Here is a 19,641-nt window from a genome sequence, read left to right on the forward strand (position 1 = left end):
CATGACTCCAGCGCCTTTGACCGCTCGGCTAATCCCGCTAATCCCGCGCGGCTTTCTTTATCTTTAACTTCCTCTTCGTCGTCATCAAATGGTTCAAATGGCTCTGAGCACTATGGCACTTAACATCTGAGGTCATCAGTCCCCTAGAACGTAGAACTACTTAAATCTAACTAACCTAAGGACATCACACACATCCATACCCAATGCAGGATCAAACCTGCGACCGTAGCGGTCGCGCGGTTCCAGGCTGAAGCGCCTAGAACCGCTCGGTCACAACGGCCGGTGAAGTGGACGAACAATACAAGTCTACAGAAGTAAAAATAAACTTTTTACCTGATTACATAATACCTTGTTCTTCATTTAAAACCTTTTTTATGCCCCTATGCTATCCAACAACTGTTCTGAGCCATTATTCCTCCTCGTAATGAATCTGCAAGTCACATAGTTCCAAAAGTGCGTCCATGCATTACACTGTATACTCAACGAAAAGTTTGCCAGAAGCACAGCGTAGAGTATAAATATCTATGGAGTGAGCATAACCCACTGCACATGCTCTCAACATCGAACCGGGCTAGTCACGTGGTAATGGGACGTCGCTGCTTGTCTGCAATTTGTGGTAACAGCGAAACTTTAATATTACACGTATTCACCTGTTTTTATATACGTTTCTACACGTTTTAGTAGTAATAGCAGCCATGGTGCAGTATAGTTGTTGCTATGGACGTATGTGAAAGCAGGACCAATTACTTTTCGTAGGTACGAACAACAAATCTCTAATAGTGTATATCATATTGATGGCGTTTTATATGTTTAAAAATATCGAGACGCGGTTTTCCCTCTTTCTGTGATGCATCGGCGCCCGATACACTGTCATTGTGACGTAATTAATTAGAACGGAGATTCGACTACATGAATAAGTGGAATAGAAAACCTAAAAAGGTATTGTTGGCTGTCACTTCTTTTCCCGCACCCGAAAAAACGTAAGTAAAGCGGAAATGAGCTGTGATACAGTGGCGATAAAGCACAACACCGTTGCTCCTCACAGCTTTAAAACTATTTCAGCTCCAGGGACAAAATTGTTAAGATGTCTATAAAACACATATACAAAGTTTCAGGATACTTCTGAAGATGATCTATCTGTTCTAGCGAATTAATAACGATAAAAATACACTAGGCGCTATACGGACTAACATGCACCGTCCCAATACCATGTGACTTGGGCAGCAGGAGACGTTGCGGACAGATTTCTCGTTCTCCGCATCCGAATACTCGCTCGATAGATATTTATACTTACGCTGCACACCGCAGCTATCCGATACTGACAGTCAAAGAACAATCAAACATTCTACGACTCTACAGTGCTGCCATGGCAGACACAGATACTGTTGCTTAACAAATGTTTCTCTGACCACAATTCTTCATATTTATCATTTTCCTTTACAAATATTAACACATCAAATAACACATTCAAGAAAATAGCCATCTTACACAAGTTATTGACGCATTAGCAGTTTTATTTCTATTGATCAACAGTCGCAGCTCTCAAATGGCGGCCGTTATGGACGAAATATTCATACCGTGACCTTTTCGCATGCGTGCCGAGTTTTTAGCAAACAGAACACAGCATATTGTTCTCAATGGAGAGACACCTACAGACGTTAAAGTAACCTCTGGCGTGCCACAGGGGAGTGTTATGGGACCATTGCTTTTCACAATATATATAAATGAACTAGTAGATAGTGTCGGAAGTTCCATACGGCTTTTCGCGGATGATGCTGTAGTATACAGAGAAGTTGCAGCATTAGAAAATTGCAGCGAAATGCAGGAAGATCTGCAGCGAATAGGCACTTGGTGCAGGGAGTGGCAACTGACCCTTAACATAGACAAATGTAATGTATTGCGGATACATAGAAAGAAGGATCCTTTATTGTATGATTACATGATAGCGGAACAAACAATGGTAGCAGTTACTTTTGTAAAATATCTGGGAGTATGCGTGCGGAAGGATTTCAAGTGGAATGATCATATAAAATTAATTGTTTGTAAGGCGGGTGCCAGGTTGAGATTCATTGGGAGAGTCCTTAGAAAATGTAGTCCATCAACAAAGGAGGTGGCTTACAAAACACTCGTTCGACCTATACTTGAGTATTGCTCATCAGTGTGGGATCCGTACCAGGTCGGGTTGACAGAGGAGATAGAGAAGATCCAAAGAAGAGCGGCGCGTTTCGTCACAGGGTTATTTGGTAAGCGTGACAGCGTTACGGAGATGTTTAGCAAACTCAAGTGGCAGACTCTGCAAGAGAGGCGCTCTGCATCGCGGTGTAGCTCGCTGTCCAGGTTTCGAGAGGGTGCGTTTCGGGATGAGGTATCGAATATATTGCTTCCCCCTACTTATACCTCCCGAGGAGATCACGAATGTAAAATTAGAGAGATTCGAGCGCGCACGGAGGCTTTCCGGCAGTCGTTCTTCCCGCGAACCATACGCGGCTGGAACAGGAAAGGGAGGTAATGACAGTGGCACGTAAAGTGCCCTCCGCCACACACCGTTGGGTGGCTTGCGGAGTATAAATGTAGATGTAGATGTAGGAACCATGCTGTGTTCCGTTCAGAGTCAACCAACAGCTACCAAGTAGGCGGTCATAATGTTTGCGGCTCATCGGTGCATTTCGGATGGCCTGTCTCCGCGTAAGTGGATCTACGTAACTTTCCGATGCTCGATACAAGATGCGTCATTATCCGTCTCGCGTGTTGGACTTGAAGTACACCGAATCATTTTAAGATCTGAAGTGATGATTTAAATCTAGGAAGCTGTTGTTCACCCGCTGCTTCTAGAATCAGCCTGTGACCAGTATTTGTTCACACGACCGCGTATTTCGGTGGAGACTTGAGTAGACTGCCGAGGTGACCATCAGCGATTCTGTTCGTGTTGCGTGACGCACTCTGTGCCGAGTTCCGAGAAGCCCGCAACCCGTTCCTGCTCGGTGTGACGCACCTGCCAGAAGCGGGCGGCCACCCGCCCACGCCACCGCACCGCTAGCGCGCACCGCCGCGGCCCCTGTGCTCTTCGCCCTGCCTGGCGGCCGCGAGTGCCCCACCACATCACGTGGCGACAGCGGCTGGCTGCTGCTCCTGACTCAGGCTGCGCTGCGTGGCGCGCCCCCGCAAACAGCTCGCCAGTTCGTCGTCGCCATCGCGATGACCACCGCCAGTCTCATCACGTCGAGCTACTCTAACGACAGCGCTGTCTGTCTTCTGATGCTTCTTTGTACCGCGAACAGCATTCATTGTCTGCACTAGATGAAAACACTCGTTCCACTTGATCTTTATTTTCATTTATTTTCCGAGAACACTGCAGATAATGCGGTAACAACCCAGAACATCGTAAAAATTAACATTCAAAAAATAGCAATAATGTTACTATTTCTCGAATGCTCGAAAATACTCCTAAGTCCTCTTGTCCACTTACGTATTCAGCAATACCCTAACGAAGTCTTTCGCGACGGCACTTATATGTAACACATTCTCGGTTTTCTTGCCGCATCAATTCTTGATAAAATCTCGAGCTTTCGACGATATCCTCCACCCTCATCGTCAGGAGGAAGGAAGGGAGATTGCCTTTCTTAGACGTTTTATTACAGCGACAGGCGGACGGGCGTCTTGGCCACTCTGCATACCGTAAGCCGACGCATACCGATTTATACCTGAATGCACGGAGTTTCCATCATCCCGCTCAGAAGAGAGCCGTTTTGAACGCGTTAGTATATAAAGCAAAACCTGTTTCTGACGAGAACCACCTAAGGTCCGAGATTAACCATCTGAGGTACGTGTTCCGAAAGAATGGCTATGGTGCACGCGAAATAAAGGCAGCGTTCCCCAAAAAAAGGAAACGTGAATATACTACACACTCACAGGATGAAACACCGATTGCGGTTCTTCCTTTTTGTGGCGCTATTTCCAGCAAAATAAGAAGAGTCCTACGTAGACCGATTTTTCGTCGTCCTAACAAAATTAAGGAGATGATGCTCCCTGTTAAGGACAATCTCGGCCTCAGGGTCCCTGGAGTTTATATTGTGCCCTGTCAGTGTGGAAGCAGTTATACAGGTCAGACCATTCGTACCGACCGCTGTGCGGAACACCAACACCATATTAATAATAGAGAACTGGAGAAATCGGCAATTGCGGAGCACAGCCCCACGAACAAACATAAAATATTGTTCGATGAAACTAAAATTCTGTCCCGTGCCTCCACGTAGTGGGATTCTGTTATTAAGAAGGCTGTTGAAATAAGACCGCTGAGCCCAGGCTCCTTGCCGCTAATGAAGTGATTGCTTTTCCGCAAAGTGATTTTTACGCCAAAATTGCGATCGTCCTACAAGTTGTGTCAGATGTGCATCGCAGAGCGTAGCAGCTTGCGTGGTGTAGCGGTTATCACGTCTGCCCAACACGCAGAAGACCACGGTTCGATTCCGGGCGGAAACACTTTTTCGTCGCACTCAACAAGACACTTGCTACAATCTCTACTGTGATCATTTAAATCAAGTTCAAACGTCCCACCACCAGGATGCAGATGGCTCAAATGATTCATGAAACAGAACTGGCTACTTGGTTTTTGTGCTTACTTGGAGGGCTGGAAATGCGCGAAACAGCCGCCGGCATGCCGGTAGTTGCCACACGTTTGTACAAAACGCAAGGGCTCGTCCGGGATTTGAACCCGGGACCTCGTGCACCCGAAGCAGGAATCATACCCCGAGACCAAAGAGCCTGTTCGTAGCGGTTAAGCGCTGCACATGACTGACGCCTCCGTTCTTCGTATCACCATGTAGGGCTTCTGCTCACACACCTTTCTCCCTGGCTGTTGCGGTTTGATTGTTTTCATCGATGTCTTTTACTATAGCCATTTCTAGAATCGGAGGGAGCACGTAGCCGATGCCCTTGCATACGCAGGAAAATCTGTTGCCACTACGGGTTTCCAGGTGGTACAGCGGCATAGTCGTCGTTTCCGTGGTGTAGCGGTTATCACGTCTGCTTTACACGCAGAAGGTCCCCGGTTCGATCCCGATAACTTTAACCGCGATAGCGGACACCATCTGAGTTGCGCATGGAAACGAGGGCTCGATGCAGAGAAGCAGCAGAGACGTTCCTTCCAAGATTTGCTTTCCAACGGGAGCGGTGGCGCCATCGGCGCACACATTGACACCGTCTGCGACAGCAGTACGTAATCGCAGACCAATCACAAACCGACCAATCAGAAGCCGTCCACGGGCTATAAAAAAAAGGCTACCACAGCAGCAGTGAAGACTGTCGGTTGCTCCTGACGATGACGATGGAGGATATCGTCGAAAGCTCGAGATTTTATCAAGAATTGACGCGTCAAGAAAACCGAGAATGTTTTACAAATAAACAAATTTGTAATAAGTATTCTGTCAACCATTTATTCACTTCAAAGAAAACTCTGAAACGTTCTAGGACATTCCAGAACATTCTGATATAGTCTAGAACACGATAGAACATTCTAGAACATTCTCGACTATTCTACAGGGCGAGATGGCGCAGTGATTGTCCCACTGGATTCGAAATCTGCAGGATGACGATCCAAATCCGCGTCCGGCCATAAAGATTTTTAAGTTCCCCGTGATTCCCCTAAATCGCCCCAGGCCCTTGTCGGGACGGTTCCTTTGAAGGAGCACGGCCGATTTCCTTCGTCATCCTGGAAACAATCCGAGCTTACGCTCCGTACCTAACGACGTCGATGTCAACAGGGTGTTAAATCCCTAACTTCCTTTTTTTAGAAGGTTCTGGAAAATTCTAGAAGATTCTGTCACATTCTACAGCATTCTGAAAACTTTTGGAAGATTCTATTACATTCGGGTTCTACAATATTCTCGAACATTACAGAATGTTTGGAACATACTAGAACGTTTTATGTGGAACATTTAACAATATTCAGGAACATTGTGGCAGGTCTCGACCATTTCAACTCTCCACTGACTTCCCATAAGAAGTCCACTGGCGTGATTCCGTCGCAATCTTCTAAGCAACCGCTGCAGTTCCAGAACGAAACATTCTTCATGGCTGGAGGACTACCTACCATAGCGTATCACTCCCAAGGAGCTGCAGAGGGAGTTTGCAGAACTATAGCGGCACCCATCGACAAACCAAGCTTACATGTACGAGTATAATATGTGAGCCGACCCACATGTTGCCGAGATTGTTTGGACTACGCTGGGAAGCCCTTACACAGAATCGATACAGTCTCGATCTCTCACCATGGATTTCCATATTTTTGGATGCCTGAAGGAAGACATTTGCGGCCGCCAGTTTGCTGCGGACGACGAGGTGCAATTTTTTTCCATGAAGGCATCGACGTATTGTCTCATAATGGGATAAATGTATTAATACTTATGGCGGTTCCTTTCGAAATAATAAACTATTTACTTACTTTTTTTCTATCTGCCCCGTTTTCATTTGACTGCTCTTAAAAGCGTAAATATTTTGACTTTATTTTTAAATTTTTATTGTCCTATTTTTTGTTTTTAACTAACGTTGTCAGCTTTCTGTTACATTGCAAAAACAGACATAATGTCTGATGGGATACCGCAAACACTGTGTAACGTTGTTGCATTAATTTGTTCTGATTACGGTGCTGGTGGACAATAAAAGCGTGTTAAAAGCTGTGAGCTGTCTGGGGAAGTTAACCTTGCATTACTGAGCAACTGTTTCACCAGGTATCCAGTCTAGCTTACCAAATTCCCAACCAGACTAACATTAATTATAATCTTTTAATAGTCATACGACAACCGGTGATATGTATATAAAAAAAGAATTTAAATAAAAAGAAATAAATCAGTTTATATTTGGAAATTTATTTTAACATTGATCATTGAAATTTCAGAATATTAAACTCGATTCATAACTAAGCTGGTGCCTTATTTAGGATTGTGAAATTGTGAGATTGTAATCTTACGGAACACATCAAATATGGAGCCAAGATTGGGAGACTGCATACAACACTGCATTCATAAAATAACACAAGAAGAACGTTGAAACATACGCAAGAGGAAATTAACCACAACCAACCGATTCAATTTTCACCCAAAGAAGTTACGTTCGTGGCACAATCCTGTCCGTCATGTAATTACCACACACTTGTATACTAAATTCATACTAACTCTCTGTGAAATCTTCCCGAAAAGAATAGCTGAGGGCTACTTTGATGATTACACCACATGCTTCACGTGGTCAACTTGGTTTACACAAAGAGTGTAACTCCACAATAATTTTGATAATTAAAATAAATTAGATCTAAAAGCAATTTACAAAAGAAAAACCTCGAACTGGTTACTATCGTCTTACTATTAACCTGATGAGTCAAACAATTGTATAAGCACGTGGTACTGGTCTCACAAAGTACACCCCACGTAGGTTCAACATAAAGAAAAGTTGCTATATTGAAAAATATTGTCAAGACGAGACGTTATAATCTCACGCACATTCGCATTTAAGATTGATGATCTTAGTTAGAGTTACTGATCGGCACGTGATTCCACTTTACTCACAAAGTAGTGACAAAGCAACTACCGGAAGATATTCTGAACTTCACACTCGAATTACACTGCGTTGCAATTTAAGATAACATTAGATATTTTAGAGCTAAACCTGAAATAAAGGTGATTAAATTTTCAGTTCGGCTGAACTTAAGAAATCCATTGTCCTACGGACTTAGCAGACACGCGCTTAGCCGGAGATCTTACCACTTCAGACACTCGCCGCGGACAGACTGACCTGGTCCCTTCCTGAGGGTGGCTCACAAATACAAACGGAAGTGGCCAGAGGGGCAGCTTCCTATACCAACATGACAAGGGACGGAAAGGACCATACTAAGGATAGAAACCTCTTTGCTTTTAGAAAGCGTAGCTACCTGTTCCGACGTTGGTCCTACTGTTCTCTAGCAGACAGGCTTGTCTGCTACCATCCAGCATGCAACTAGAAATGCATTTGCTCATTCATCCTCTCACACAGAAGGGAAAGGGGATGACAGTATCTTATCATATACAGTACATAAAAGAAAGCGGATGTAGGTTCCGTATGAGACTGTGTGACATGAATTACATATACTCTGTGTTTTAAAGTGTGGTAGTGTGACAGGTCGTTCTTGATTATGTGTAAAAGTAACACGTTCCACTGCTCAGTCTCCTCCCAGATAGTCAGAAACGCCACAATAAATTTAGAAGAGGAATTTATGCCGTAAATGACAATAGATTTAAGAAATTAACATGAAAGGAATCCAACAGAGACCTTTCATAACCCCAACGCTCCGGGAAAAGACTGTGCAGGGAATTTTCTGGCCATGCTAGAACATTCCCAAGCAGGCTTCTCACTCCCAACTCAAACCAAAAATGTAAAGAAAAGGCAAGAGGTCACCAGCTACTTGCTAAAACACAATAATTTCAACACATCTTTAGAATCTACCAATTTCAAAGAAAAAAAAACAATCTGTGACACCTATTTAAAAGATAGTGTAGACCTAATTCGGTCAGCAAGTAAAAACAATGGTTCCTGTGTCATTAATATGAAAACAATTTCTGGTTGTTACCCTTATGGAGTTCACCAGCATGTGCTCATTGCAAGAGCCAACCGATCACAGGAAAATTTATGACTGTTTATTAACAAGTAAAATTTATGAAAATAGCAAAGGTGCCACAGCAATTTAAAAAACATGAAAATAACATCAGTATTATAAAGCAGAACATTACAATGCACAATCGGCAAAAGCAAAACAAGTGATAAGAGAAAAAAAAACATGTTTTACAAAGTGGTTATCACAAAAAATTCTATATCTTATAAAACTAATAATTTGTAGAATTAAAATAACTTTGTGGCACTAATTTAATCACTCTACTGTATTTCAGTTAGTTAGCAAACAATGAGCACTGTGTCATTATACTGAAATTACAATAATTATGTGATTGTTACCCTTATGGGGTTTTCACTATAAATATGCCCCATGCAAAGGCTAATCGATCACAGTCCAATAAGAATGAATAGCTATCTGACTGATAAACGAAGCAATGCCACAGGAATGAATTTACGAAACAAAATATCACAAATCTAATATATCACACAAGAACAAACATTGATCAATAAAACAGCTCTGAAAGTACAATAGTCAACATCTAAAAAAAAACACCAATAAATAAAACACCTGCAAAATACAAGAGTCAAAGTCTAAAAAAAAACAATAAATAGAACAACTGCAAAATACAAGAGTCAGTCTAATAAACACCAATAAATCGAACCCCTGCAAAACACACGAGTCAAAGTTTCTGTGACAGAAACACACGTATATTCATTGAACTAAGAACCATATAATCACTGTTCACTGACCCACTCAGTAGTTCCACTGTTCCGTGGCACAATATAAGGGGAAGGGGGGGGGGGGGCTTCGTCGCCGCAGCTGTCAGTAGGGATTTTTGTCCATCTGTTGCGTGCAATCCCGCCGTCTCTGCCCTCTCATGAAGTTTCTCTTGGTGGCCCGTGTCACGTACATCTCGATTTGGTTCCATGTTTGTGTTGTCAAATTCGTGCGCTATCCTCGATTGACACGCCAGGTTGATATTCCTGGGCAAGGATGACACTTAATGGCTCTTATTTGTGCCACCCTTAGCGACCAGAGAACATCGAACCATGATTTACTGTCGCTTGACAGTGGGCATCCGTCAGGAAATGTTGATAGGCGTCGTTGAAGTCTGTCATTTGCTCTGGACAGTACCTGTCAAAAAGGCTCCACGCCCCTTTCTCCCCTGTCTTCTGTCGTTTCACCGCGGCCGTCTCGTCACGGTCGCGTGCGTGTGGTGCGTTGCCAGCAGATGGATTTCCGCGCGGTGGACCGCTCGCCCATCTCAGGTCATCGCCTCCGCGAAGGGAAAGTGTTTGTCGCGTGCCCTTCTTTTGCTGTCGACCGCGCTCCCGAAGTGGCCTGGTTGACAGCGTGTCCTGCTGGGAAACCCGCCTGTTCACAACTAGTCCTCCTCCTCGCTGCTCCCGCTGTCTCGTGAGAGTTTAGCCGGTTCGCTTTGACGTTCTCAACTGTATTCACAGAAATTGTTCATCATAGTTATGTTATCACAAAATGTCATACATAATACCACTTAGTATTATCTTACACAATTTTTAAGAACAAAAATGAGGCTTAATTTTTTTAAATAAAAAAGTTAGATGAATCGACAATATAAAAATACAAGTTAAATGACTTAAATGACAGTATAAAAATAAAATTACATGAACTGACAATATAACACCTAAATCCACATCACTAATGTGGTTCACTTGCGTTTTAATAAATCAAATGCTACTTATTAATTCACTAAAATGAATGGGATTATGCCTTGTGCAAGTATAGGTCAGGACAGCATAAGGTTCACATGTTATTTACACACACACACATGCACACCTTTTGTCTATTCTACAAACTAACTACCCATAAACATGCATTACTCAAAATTCTACTTCTATCCACTACTAGTTAATCCAACAAGCTACTTCAATGCTACTTCAACACAGTGTTTACACCACTACAACATTGTTCTAATTCGTCCTCTTCCTGACGCTCACTGCATATGTCTTTTCACATGATAAATATGGAGAACTTTCCTTAAACATACACAGTAAAAAGAACAATGGTTATTTACACGCCAAAACATTTATATCAGTTGACACACCTGATAAGAGACTCGCAATTATACATTTATTATACTCATATATTCACACATAAAATAGTAAGAAAATTTCATCTAAAATTACTTTATCACAAGAATTAATCACACAGATGACTCTGAGAAGGGTAAAAACATTTTCATTATACAAGTTATGCTACATTTTCTTACCCATTTCGTTCCTTCTTTACGTTACCTTTCGCCTCCAAATCAGTTATTTCGCCTGTGGTGGTCGTTCTGGATTCATTTCTCATGAATGGCAAAATTGTGGTCACCTCTATTCTGTAAAACAGTTTCATCTTAACATATTGAACTTACAACAGACACAAAAGATCCGAATCCTCCTGTAGTTCAAATGACAAATGTTTTGCTTCATCCTTATTACCTTAAACGAGCTTTCCTTCGGTCCCATAATCAAAATTATTTAATCTTCCTCTCCCTTCAAGAGGGAAATTTCCTCAGTACAAATCATATAGGCTGCAATGCATCCCGCACCAGCGAAAACAGTAAGCTGTAATGCTCACAGCATCAGCAAAACGCATAAACGTCGCTTTTCTAGGACAAGTATTAACGCAGAATAATTTTTCAGGCTCTGGCTCAACATCAATCAAGACTACAGAAAGGACCCATATTTCTGTTCCATTCTCCATTTGCTGAAAAACTGCTCGTCATTTGACTGCCATAATACTATTTCAGGGCCACGTAAATTACACAAACCACAACTCTTCTTCTACCTTAAAGGGAATCAATCTACTTACGAACTCCACAGACAGCGCTTTACGTACTCAGCTATAAAGAACAAAAAAGACATATATCATCAATATTAACATATTAGCGTATATTGTCAAGCGATTGGTTAAACAATCGCATTATCGCATCCTGTTTTCAAAATTCCAAACTTACTCATTCCTTTCTCAGAGTTCCCCTATCTTAAAATATTCATACAGCACGCATACTATAGTAAGAGATCCTCATTTATATTGACATATATAGAATAGTAATAGATAGATAGTAGCACTGAAAGCAGAAAATCGGAAACACGGCTACTAACAGCTGGGGACCTGGGTTTGCCAGACCCATAATACCCACAGATCGGATATTCCCCTGAGTTTTGCATTAATTCGACACAGATCTTGCTTCTCTCAGGAGCGACTCTTTTCAATTTACACAAAGAAAACCATAAACAGCATTTCACTCATTCACAAAGAAACCTTTTATCTTCACATTTGCACCAACTTAAATCCTAATTGCACACAAAAAAACCAAAAACATCACTTCAATCAATCACATAGAAACATCTTTATCATTATTTTTACCGACATATTATTCAAAATGCATTTATCACAAATGTAAACTAATCAATTGCTTCTCTTCACCGTCCTCTCTACTCCTCACTGTCCTTTCTACTCAATGTATAGTTTTACGTTTGACGCATGGTGTAACCCTTTTGATTTCTTCGATCGAAGAGTTTCAACGTCTATGGCGTTTTCATGGGGAATCTTCCTTATCCGATACGGGCCGTTAAAGAGATTAAAAAATTTCTTGCAGACACCTGACCGTTTGTTAGACAGCTTGTGTGATCTGATAAGAACTTTTTGTCCTACATGAAACACTGTTTTTCTCACGTTTTTCTTATACGCCTTGACTCTGGCTTCTGCTGCACGCTTGATGTTGCGTAAAGCTAAGTCAACAATTGCGTTCCGGCGTAGTCTCGGCTCTAATGGCCAAGGCAGCACCTCTTTGATTTTGCTCGGGGGCTCCTTGTTTTTTAGCACAGTGATTGGCGGAAGCTTTGTTGACGCATTAGGCAACTCATTAATTATGTTCTGAAATACTTATAGGTGTATGTCCCACGATCGGTGATCACGACTGCAGTATAACCTACATAATTTTTTTTATTCGCGCATAATACGCTCACTGGGGATCGAGCTGGGGTGAAATAGAGATATATATATATATAGGTTTAATTCTTCGCCTTTGAAGCATCCGCTGCCAGTATTGCGATCTAAATTGTGGTCCATTATCCGAGATAACCCTTTTCACGCTCCCAACTTCATGCAGAAACTGCTTTGCAAATGCATATGCCACTGCGCTTCCTGTGGCTCGCCTCAACGGAGTCAGACGCACAAACTTGGAGGTTAGCTCCACCGCTACGAAAACATATGCAAAACCTGCTTTAGATCGTATTAGTGGCCCAAATAGATCCACGGCCGCGAGGTCACAAAGTTTGCTTGGTATTATCGGGTGCAATGATGCAGCACAAGTCACTGTGGCCGCCTTTGCTCGCTGACAAGGTCCGCACACTCTAAGTACACAACGAATACGCCGTAGCATGTTATTAAAATAGCATGTCTCCTTCAGTTTTTCACAACATTTCTGTGCTACGAAGTGACCATAACTCAAATGTATCTACCATATAATTTTGTTTACGAGTTCCTCCGGAATCACCAACACCCAACTGGAGTCGTCCGGGGCTCGTTTCTTGAATAGTATTCTATTGCGCACTAAGTAGTACTGGCGTATTCCTACATTCTCCTTGTCCTCCCACTTCTTCTTTATATCTTTCAATACTGCGTCCTTATCCTGTTCGTCCGCTATACTCCCTAAAGAGGTGGTAACAAAGTTCTCAAACGCTACATTCTGTAAGTATAGGATGCTAAAATTGTTTTCACCGAGTTCCCCTTCTTCTGTGTGAACCAAACCTATAGGAATGCGCGATAAAGCGTCAGCAATTACATTTTTCTGTCCCGGAATGTATTCTACAGTGAAATTATATTCCTGTAGGTATAGTGCCCAGCGTCCTAGTCTCCCATGCGTGATTTTTGTGCTCATAAGAAATTGGAGTGCACGATGGTCGGTGTACACCCTGGTGGTCCTCCCAAATAAGAAATACCTAAATTTTGAGAATCCCCAAACAATCGCGAGTGCTTCGAGTTCTGTCACGGAATAATTTTTTTCACATCGAGAGAGCACCCTGCTCCCAAACGAGATTGTTTTCCAAGTTGTAATATCATCATTTCCTTCCATTTGAAACAGTACCGCACCTAATTCCGACAAGGAACTGTCCGTCATTAAACAGAATTCTTGTGTCAGGTCGGGATGCACGAGGATTGGAGCCTCTACCGATGCCTTTTTCAATTTATAAAATTCATCATGTGCCTCTTGATCCCAGACCCACAAAAGCGTTCTTCCCTGTTAGTCCACATAGACGGGGTGTACCAAGTACACTGAAATTTATAAATCGCTTACACAGGCCTAAGAATGCTCGCAACTGTTTTTTATTTGTCGGCATTGCACACTCCGCTATCGCCGCAATTTTCTCCGCATCAGGTTGTATTCCATTTGTTGAGACAATATTGCCTAAGAATTTTATGTTCTCTCGTCCGAACTGTGACTTATCTAAGTTGACTGTTACACCTGCCTTCTCAAAAACATCCAGTAGTCTGTTCAGAACGTCATTATGATCCTCCCACGACTTTTCCGCAATTAATATGTCATCCACGTGAATTGTCACTCGCTGGTTCAAATCATCAGGCAAAATGCTATTTAATCCCCTTATGAAAGCAGCTGATGAGACGTTTAGTCCGAACGGGAGCCGCCGGAATTGGAAACAATTTCCATAACACAGGAACGCTGTATATAATCTGCAAGATGGGTGTAGCACGATTTGCCAAAAACTCGAACGGAGGTCGACAGATGATAGTACCTTTACCCCGTGGAAACGTTGTAAGAGTTCCTCAAGGCTCTCAGGCCTGTCCGTTTTCGACATAATAATTGTGTTTATCTGTCTCGAGTCTAGTACCAAACGAACTGAGTTGTCGCGTTTTGGTACGACAAGCAAGGGTGACTTGTACGAGCTTACTGCCCGCTCAATTATTCCTTGTTCTAACATCTTGTTTATTTCCTTCTCCACCTGGGCTTTATACGCCACGGGAATAGGATATGGTCTAACAGAAAACTTCTGATGGTCACGTACTCTGAATTGGTAAGTAAAACTCTTAATCGCTCCCGGAGTCTCAGAAAATACCCGTTCATGATTCCTAAGTAGGCAATACAATTTTTCCTTTTCCCTGTCCGTGGTTCTGACACCCACGATGCTCTTTCTCAGTGCGTCAGCAAAAACAACATATTTCCCCTGCTCACCAGACTTAGAGCACGACTCACTTACATAGTTCACGAGTAGTTCCAGTCTCGGTTGCGACTCGGTTTGAGCTTGAAATTTTAGGCAACTAATTTCTGACTCGGCACGTAATATGCATTCATCAAATACTAAATTAATTGGCTGATCCCCAACTTGAACTGTCATTACTCCTCCACCCATGTCAATTACTGCATGGTGGGCATTCATGAAGTAATTTCCTAAAATCATTGCCACATTCAGCATTGGGAGCACAACGAAGTTATACTCAAACTCTCTTCCCTGGCAGGTAAAATTAAGCCGAGTCTGCCTTCGGATTTCTACGCTCTTACCGTAGATTGCGCCCTTCACCTTTATTCCTCGCACTTGAAAAACGGGCCAAGTCCCAGTCCCCTCGCATTTTTGAAATGCTGTCTCACTCACTATGGAGAAAGGGCTTCCAGTGTCAATGACACACTTAAAACATATTTCGTTTACTGCAACTGTCACGACTGGATTTATTCCCGAAATTTTAGCACTCGTAGTTTCTTGCAACAAATCCTCTCTAATATCTTCCTTCTCTATATACCGTATGCACTCATTTGTCATGTCGCTCATTTGTTCCGATTGGGCGCCTTCTGCGCTGATCGTTTGTCATTGCCGGTTTTGTTCATTTCCATTTGCTGGATTATGTCTAGGGTTAGCCGGCCGAATTTCAACATCATGAGGTGCTCCGCCTACAGTCCTATTCCCACCGTGTTCACCGTAGTATCGATTCTGGTTGCCGCAACTGTTGCGTTCACGATCCTGTCCACGTCCTCGATCATTTCCGTTGTTCCACCTGTGTTCGCGACTGTTACCCCAGTTTCTATACGGCTGGTCCCGATTAATGTTCCGTTCGCGTCGCGACGACCAGTCACGCCGTTGATTAGTACTACGGCCACGACTGCGATCGCTCTGCTGTGCCCCGTAATAACTTTGTGCCTGATTAGGCGGGCATTCTCCTGTATTGTATTCCAACTCTTGTAGAAGTGTCTTAAACGTTTCCACGTCCTCTTTGCATCGTCCCGCAAGAATGACGTGGCGCAAGTGCATCGGCAATTTGGTGATGCATATCCTAATTAGTTCTGCAGGCCCGTATGTGTCGTATAAAAATTGATTTGCCTTCAGCATGTGGTCGAATAGGCGCGCAGGGCTGCCGAAACCAGACTGGTTCAAATTTGGCAGCATAATTATGCCATGTTTGACCCTATCTTGTGCCGCATCCGACCAATAGGCGGACAGAAAGGCTTGTCGAAACTCCCGAGTGGAGCTGCAGTGACGCGCTGCCGACCTCATGCTAATCGCCGGTTTGCCTTCCTAATAGCCACACATATATTCTATCTTATGTGAACCTGCCCAGTCGGGGGGAAGACAGAATTCAAATTGCTCGAGCCATGCTCGTGGATATATTCCTTTTTGCGAATTTCGAAATATCTCAAACTTTCTCACCGTAAGGAAATGTTTGAAATCCCCGCATTTCCTCCCGGCGAGGCTATTGAATGTTTCTATTTTTCTCATGTCTGCCCCTCAAAATACATTCTTCCCTGTCGTCAAAATCTCCCTCGTGGCCGGAGTCCCTCTCTGCACTGTTTGTACGGCTATTTTTAGTGCTATTGGCGAGTTCAGAATCACACCCAATGCAGCTTTCCAGATGCGCCACGCGTTCTTGTAATTCGCCTGTTACAGCTTTGTGCCGCCTGTTCACTTCGAACTGTCCCTTCTGAAATCTAAGAAGCGAACGCACTTCTTCGGTCTCTGCGACCGCTACCTGTGTAGTATTGTTATCGCTCTACGTCACCTTCATCGTGCCTACGATGTCCGCTAATGCCGCAATCTTATCATGTATTTGTCTGTTGTCCTCCACCCCAGTCTGCTTCAGTTGTTCTACTTGCTGTTCGAGTGCGTGAATCGCTTGAGTGTTGTCCGCTACTGTGTTGCTAACGGACGCAGGACAATGCGTTTCCACCTCCTGGGCCCTCGAGAGTACCTGCTGGCGTTCCCTTTGGCATTCTTCTCTCAGCGCCTGGAAATTCCTAAGTAGCTGTTCCTCTCTCTCTTTCGATTCCGCATCGCGACTCCACTTGCCCTGTTCTAAGGCTTCCAGACGGTCATTGATTTGTTCAAATGTATGGCCTAATTCTTTCATAATATCACTTTTTATTTCACTTGCCAGATTGTTTATTCTTTGTGAGATATAATCGGACACTCTCTGCATCGACTTGTCGACTTTATTTGTCTGCTGGTTTAGTTTTTCGTCTATTTGTTCGCCTAGCTCGCAGATCGATTTATCAGATGATTCTTTTTGTTCTCGGAACGATTTTTCTGATTTCTCTGCGTTTTCTTTATTTTGTTGCAATAAGGCTTTCATGAGTTCTGCCAAATCAATTTGGTTAGTAGGAGGCAAATTAATTTCTGGCTCTGCTGTGAGCCCGTTCGTCCTGTTTTGCATTTCGTCTGAAGTATTCCCCATTGCATTTTCGGAATCGTCCGACGCGTTAATATTCGAAATCAAATTATCCCCTTGGTCCATGTTGCTTAAGTTGTTGGACCGCCTACTTTTAGCTTGGTTACGTGTCTGCATTCGTTCGATTTATACCCGGTACGCAACACACTAATCACAATAAATGTATCCCCCAAAAATCACAACAGTTACACGAAAGGTACCCAACCTAGTACGCACTTTTTCACACGCAAAACAAATTTTTGTCTTTGATCGAAACAGTGCAATTTACAAGCGAGAAAAAAAACACACACACATATAAAACACACAAATATAGAATACAAAACAACAAGACAAACAACACAACGCCGCTCAACAACGCCGTGAATCATTTGAAAGTCTGCTCAGAAACTACACAGAACTTGTTTGAGTGCTGCAGGGAAAAAAAATTAAGATTATACAACGCTCGCAATCTAACGTTTCAGAGATTCCAGAGTCTAGCGGAATCACAGAACAGGGTCGCCATGTGTAACGTTGTTTTAATTTGTTCTGAAAGCGGTGCTGATAGACAATAAAAGCGGGTTAAAAGCTGTGAGCTGTCTGGGGAAGTTAACCTTGCATTACTGCGCAACTGTTTCACCAGGTATCCAGTCTACCTTACCAAATTCCCAACCAGACTAACATTAATTATAATCTTTTAATAGTCATACGACAACTGGTGATATATATAAAACAGAGAATTTAAATAAAAAGAAATAATCAGTTTATATTTGGAAATTTATTTTAACATTGATCATTGAAATTTCAGCATATTAAACTTGATTCATAACTAAACTGGTGCCTCATTTAGGATTGTGAAAATGTGAGATTGTAATCTTACAGAACACATCAAATATGGAGCCAAGATTGGGAGACTGCATACAACACTGCATTCATAAAATAACACATGAACAACGTTGAAACATATGCAAGAGGAAATTAACCAATACCAACCGATTCAATTTTCACCCAAAGAAGTTACGTTCGTAGCACAATCCTGTCCGTCATGTAATTACCACACACTGGTATACTAAATTCATACTAACTCTCTGTGAAATCTTCCTGAAAAGAATAGCTGAGGGCTACTTTGATGATTACACCATATGCTTCACGTGGTCAACTTGGTTTACACAAAGAGTGTAACTCCACAATAATTTTGATAGTTAAAATAAATTAGATCTAAAAGCAATTTACAAAAGAAAAACCTCGAACTGGTTACTATCGTCTTACTATTAACCTGATGGGTCAAACAATTGTATAAGCACGTGGTACTGGTCTCACAAAGTACAAACCACACAATGGGTTGAACATAAAAAAAAGTTGCTATATTGAAAAATATTGTCAAGACGAGACGTTATAATCTCACGCACATACGCATTTAAGATTGACGATTTCAGAGTTACTGATCAACACGTGGTTCCACTTTACTCACAAAGTAGTGACAAAGCAACTACCGGAAGATATTCTGAACGTCACACTCAAATTACGCTGCGTTGCAATTTAAGATAACATTAGATATTTTAGAGCTAAACCCGAAATAAAGATGATTAAATTTTCAGTTAGGCTGATCTTAAGAAATCCATTGTCCTACAGACTTAGCAGACACGCGCTTAGCCGGAGATCTTACCACTTCAGACGCTCGCCGCGGACAGACTGACCTGGGCTCCTACGGAGCGTGCTTCCCAAATACAAACGGAAGTGACCAGAGAGGCAGCTCCTTATACCAACAGGACAAGGGACGGACAGGACCATACTAAGGATAGAAACCTCTCTGCTTTTAGAAATCGTAGATACCTGTTCCGACGTTGGTCCTACTGTTCTCTAGCAGACAGGCTTGTCTGCTACCATCCAGCATGCAACTAGAAATGCATTTGCTCATTCATTCTCTCACACAGAAGGGAAGGGGGATGACAGTATCTTATCATATACAGTATATAAAAGAAAGCGGATGTAGGTTCCGTATGAGACTGTGTAACATGAATTACATGTAAACTGTGTTTTAAAGTGTAGTAGTGTGACAGATCGTTCTTGTTTATGTGTAAAAGTAACACGTTCCACTGCTCAGTCTCCTCCCAGATAGTCAGAAACACCACAGTAAATTTAGAAGAGGACTTTATGCCGTAAATGGCAACATATTTAAGAAATTAACATGAAAGGAATCCAACAGAGACCTTTCAACTTACATTTTCCAAAGAATTATCAAGTGGTTCTCTTGAAATGGACTCTGCGGAAATTAAAAAAAAAAACGCACTATATTCAGTTATGTACAATAAATAGTCATACCAACAATT

The 19,641-nt window shown here is 42.4% G+C and overlaps 1 non-coding gene across 1 annotated transcript; it reads left to right on the forward strand.

Moving 5' to 3' along the window:
* The first annotated feature begins 4,407 nt into the window (after positions 1-4,407).
* Positions 4,408-4,479, forward strand: Trnav-aac. The gene has a single exon. It is a non-coding gene; the product is annotated as a tRNA-Val (tRNA).
* Positions 4,480-19,641: the final 15,162 nt, after the last annotated feature.

This window comes from Schistocerca piceifrons, chromosome 5, assembly GCF_021461385.2.
Source record: "Schistocerca piceifrons isolate TAMUIC-IGC-003096 chromosome 5, iqSchPice1.1, whole genome shotgun sequence".
In the NCBI taxonomy this organism is placed as follows: Eukaryota; Metazoa; Arthropoda; class Insecta; order Orthoptera; family Acrididae; genus Schistocerca; species Schistocerca piceifrons.